This window comes from Oncorhynchus keta, chromosome 10, assembly GCF_023373465.1.
Source record: "Oncorhynchus keta strain PuntledgeMale-10-30-2019 chromosome 10, Oket_V2, whole genome shotgun sequence".
NCBI lineage: Eukaryota > Metazoa > Chordata > Actinopteri > Salmoniformes > Salmonidae > Oncorhynchus > Oncorhynchus keta.
The window spans coordinates 2,471,393-2,476,728 of record NC_068430.1 but is presented as its reverse complement, the minus strand read 5'-3'; the positions used below and the strand labels follow the sequence as shown (position 1 = coordinate 2,476,728).

Genomic DNA, 5,336 nt, shown 5'->3' with positions numbered 1-5,336 from the left:
CACATTGACTCTGTACTGGTACCCCCCTGTATATAGCCTCCACATTGACTCTGTACCGCTACCCCCCGGTATATATACAGTACACTACCGTACTCCCTCTTTTTAGCACATGGCCTCAAATCCTTAAAGAGATGGGTGGGGCTTAAGAGGTTTAAGAGGGTGTGAACGATGCTGAATGTGTGTAGACAAAGAAGACATCTCCAACCAAAACATTCAAAACGTCAGTTTTCCCAAAAGTGGGGTTCCACGTTCATCAACATTCAAAGCAGAATTACTTTCCCATTGTTCCTCAACTGCAGTGGATGATAACATATTTATCCAATGAAAAAATAAATAAAAATGAAGAGCCTCTCTCCCCTAGGAGACTGAAGAGCCCCTCTCTCTCCCCTAGGAGACTGAAGAGCCCCTCTCTCTCCCCTAGGAGACTGAAGAGCCCCACCCCTCCAGGAGACTGAAGAGCCCCACCCCTCCAGGAGACTGAAGAGCCCCCCCTCCAGGAGACTGAAGAGGGCCCCCCAAGAGACTGAAGAGCCCCACCCCCCCAGGAGACTGAAGAGCCTCTCTCACCCAGAGACGGAAGACCCCCCCCCCCTCCCCCAGGAGACTGAAGGGCCCCCCCCAAGAGACTGAAGAGCCTCTCCCTCTCTCACCCAGGAGACTGAAGGCACCCCCCCCCCAGGAGACTGAAGAGCCCCCCAGGAGACTGAAGAGCCCCCCCCCCCAGGAGACTGAAGAGCCCCCCAGGAGACTGAAGAGCCCCCCCCCTCCCAGGAGACTGAAGAGATGAGCTCCTGTGTACTGGACTCCCCCATGGATTTATTCCCCATCCTTCTTCGCACAACGTAGATTGTCTGGTTCTAAACCAGCTCCGATGACATTCTACTGTATATGACCCAATACCTTTATGTAGCTCTAGGGATTGAGGTTTAATTCTGTGTGTGTGTGTCTGTGTGTGGTGTGTGGTGTGTGGTGTGTGGTGTGGTGTGTGTGGTGTGTGTGGTGTGGTGTGTAGCTCTAGGGATTGAGGTTTAATTCTGTGTGTGTCTGTGTGTGTGTCTGTGTGTGTGTCTGTGTGTGTGTGTGTGTGTCTGTGTGTATGTGTGTGTGTCTGTATGTGTATGTGTGTGTGTCTGTGTGTGTATGTGTGTGTCTGTGTCTGTGTGTGTGTGTGTGTGTGTGTGTGTGTGTGTGTGTGTGTGTCTGTGTGTGTGTGTGTGTGTCTGTGTGTGTGTCTGTGTGTGTGTCTGTGTGTGTGTCTGTGTGTGTGCTGTGTGTGTCTGTGTGTGTGTGTGTGTGTATGTGTGTGTGTGTGTGAGAGAACAATGAATAAAAACTCTGACCAATAAGACGATAAAGGTCAATGTGTCAGAATACAACACCAAGAAAATCAAATCAAACATAAAGACGGGATCAAAATAGTTTTATTATATTATCTATAATAAAAATACACACCAAGAGAAACTATACTTACTATATGTAGAGAGGTAATAAGAAAGTAAATGAAAAAAAAATGAAAAAACAATCCACAAGGCAAATATTGAGCACGATCACATGCAAACAATAATGACGTTATTATTTGGGAGAATCAGGTTAATATAAATCGTTTTTTGAAAGATTGTTCAGAAAACCAGGTGTATTTTTAAATCGGTGTATTGCTTACTTGGATTTTGCCACTGATTAACTAAGATAAGCAGAATAAAAGGTGTTTACATGACGAACGCCATACTCTGCCTTCTACCATAATTTAATATCAGATTATTAGTGTGCATGTAAACGTACTCGTTGTCAAAATTGCAAAGAGCTCACAGTCACCTACTGTTTTAAAACTAACACCGCAACATATTATCTAACAAAGATAACAAACCATAGAACTAAAGTCTCAACAAACACTGCTTTAGATGACTTTAAAATTATACTACTATTACATGTCAGAAGCATTTCTGAAAGCAGAAGCCCATCCAAGACACAGTTGTTCGTTTCAGTCCATATCCATACGAACACTCCTGGAGATAAATTAATCTGAACATATGATCCTAAAACCTGATAGAGCAGTCAAATAACGCAGAAATAAAAACTGGAAAATGTATTAAAAATTTGTATTTTAAAAAATTATTCTGCTTTGGGGAATTCCAGGTGTCTACCACTTAATTCCAGTTTTAATGAACAAAATCTGGTTCCCAAATGGCACCCTAGCACCTATATAGTGCAGTACGTTAGACCAGGGCTAGCACCCTATTCCCTATATAGTGCACTACATTAGACCAGGGCTGGCACCCTATTCCCTATATAGTGCACTACTTTAGACCAGGGCTGGCACCCTATTCCCTATATAGAGCACTACTTTAGACCAGGGCTAGCACCCTATTCCCTATATAGTGCACTACTTTAGACCAGGGCTAGCACCCTATTCCCTATATAGTGCACTACATTAGACCAGGGCTGGCAACCTATTCCCTATATAGTGCACTACTTTAGACCAGGGCTGGCACCCTATTCCCTATATAGTGCACTACTTTAGACCAGGGCTAGCACCCTATTCCCTATATAGTGCACTACATTAGACCAGGGCTGGCACCCTATTCCCTATATAGAGCAGTACTTTAGAGCCATCTAAAGGGAACAGGGTGCCATTTGGGACACATCCCAGATCTACTAACTACATCATCCCAGGTCTATGTCATCCCAGGTTTAACTAACTACTCTGTCATCCCAAGTCTACATCATCCCAGGTCTACTAACTACATCATCCCAGGTCTACTAACTACATCATCCCAGGTCTACTAACTACATCATCCCAGGTCTACATCATCCCAGGTCTACTAACTACTCTATATTCTCTACCCACAACTGCTGTGTGTGTGTGTGTGTGTGTGTGTGACATAGGCACATGAGAAGGCAAGCGAGACAAAGCCTGTTAGAACATTTTAGACCATCTCTGGCAAGACTTACTAACTTCTGAACCAGAGAGGAAGTGTCTTTGATCTTTAAAATAGACCCACATCAGGCTAATTACCTTCTTTCATCTCTGGACTGTAATGATCATTAGGACCATTCTGGACTGTAATGATCATTAGGACCATTCTGGACTGTAATGATCATTAGGACCATTCTGGACTGTAATGATCATTAGGACCATTCTGGACTGTAATGATCATTAGGACCATTCTGGACTGTAATGATCATTAGGACCATTCTGGACTGTAATGATCATTAGGACCATTCTGGACTGTAATGATCATTAGGACCATTCTGGACTGTAATGATCATTAGGACCATTCTGGACTGTAATGATCATTAGGACCATTCTGGACTGTAATGATCATTAGGACCATTCTGGACTGTAATGATCATTAGGACCATTCTTAAAGGAAGTAAAACTACACGAGTGGAGGGTGCTCTACAAAAAAATAATATTTTATTTCTCTAAAATGAATATCATCTTCTTAAAATTGTTTCATCACGTCATAAAGATACACAATGGACAACCTCATGACTGAGAGGCAGAAATACATTTTTTATCTACAACTGTGACAGACAAACCCAATATGAATAGGAGACAGAGAGCAGGCCTGAGTGCTTGTGTTCCTAATGTTTCGTATACTCAGTGTATAGTGCACAACTTCTATCCAATGCTCTGGGTAGTGAATCTGGTCTAATAAGGACTACACTCCAGGACTCCAGGACTACACGACAGGACTCCAGGACTCCACGACAGGACTCCACGACAGGACTCCACGACAGGACTACACGACAGGACTCCAGGACTACACGACAGAACTACACGACAGAACTCCAGGACTACACGACAGAACTCCAGGACTACACGACAGAACTCCAGGACTACACGACAGAACTCCAGGACTACACGACAGAACTCCAGGACTACACGACAGAACTCCAGGACTACACGACAGAACTCCAGGACTACACGACATGACGACAGGACTACATGACAGAACTACATGACAGGACTCCAGGACTACACGACAGAACTCCAGGACTACACGACAGAACTCCAGGACAGGACTCCAGGACTCCACGACTACACGACAGAACTCCACGACTACACGACAGAACTCCAGGACTCCAGGACTCCGCGACAGGACTCCGCGACAGGACTCCAGGACTCCACGACAGAACTCCAGGACTCCACGACAGAACTCCAGGACTCCACGACAGAACTCCAGGACTCCACGACAGAACTCCAGGACTCCACGACAGAACTCCAGGACTCCACGACAGAACTCCAGGACTCCACGACAGGACTCCGCGACAGGACTCCGCGACAGGACTCCGCGACAGGACAGGACTCCACGACAGAACTCCAGGACTCCACGACAGAACTCCAGGACTCCACGACAGGACTCCACGACAGGACTCCACGACAGGACTCCACGACAGGACTCCACGACAGGACTCCATGACAGGACTCCACGACAGGACTCCAGGACTACCCGACATGACGACATGACTCCAGGACTACACGACAGGACTACACGACAGGACTACACGACAGGACTCCAGGACTACACAACAGAACTTCAGGGGGGGGAATTAGGCAGTCATTGTAAATAATAATTTGTTCTTAACTGACTTGCCTAGGTATATTTTTTTTTAATTACATTTTTTTCTTTAGGAATGTAGTGAAGTAAAAGTATGTAATTTTTACCCCATACATTTTCCCCCGACACCCAAAAGTACTCATTACATTTTGAATGCTGAGCTGGACAGGCAAATGTTCTAATTCACACATTCATCAAGAGAACATCCCTGGTCATCCCTACTGCCTCTGATCTGGAGGACTCACTAAACAGAGAACATCCCTGGTCATCTCTACTGGCTCTGATCTGGAGGACTCACTAAACAGAGAACATCCCTGGTCATCCCTACTGCTTCTGATCTGGAGGACTCACTAAACAGAGAACATCCCTGGTCATCCCTACAGCCTCTGATCTGGAGGACTCACTAAACAGAGAACATCCCTGGTCATCCCTACAGCCTCTGATCTGGAGGACTCACTAAACACACATGCTTCCTTTGTAAATTATGTCTGCATGTTGGAGTTTGCCCCTGGCTATCTGTAATTAAACAAGAAAACATCTGGTCTGCTTTATACAAGGAATTTGAAATGATTTATTCTTTTGATACTTAAGTATATTTTATGAATTACATTTACTTATGATACTTAAGTATATTTAAAACCCAAATACCTTTTATTCAAGTAGTATTTTATTGAATGACTTTCACGTTTACTTGAGTCATTTTCTATGAAGGCATCTTCACTTCTACTCAAGTATGAAAATTGGGTACATTTCCCACCCTGCTGCAATATGAGA

The 5,336-nt window shown here is 44.6% G+C and overlaps 1 long non-coding RNA gene across 2 annotated transcripts; it reads right to left on the bottom strand.

Moving 5' to 3' along the window:
* Positions 1-1,399: 1,399 nt before the first annotated feature.
* LOC127932023 (uncharacterized) lies at positions 1,400-4,546 on the bottom strand. Of its 2 annotated transcripts, none has more exons than XR_008143608.1 (2): positions 2,448-4,546; positions 1,400-2,361 (listed from the first exon to the last, which is right to left on the bottom strand). It is a non-coding gene; the product is annotated as an uncharacterized LOC127932023 (long non-coding RNA). The 2 variants fall into 2 exon arrangements; XR_008143607.1 differs by having other exon boundaries at positions 1,637-2,232.
* Between the last annotated feature and the right edge of the window lie 790 nt (positions 4,547-5,336).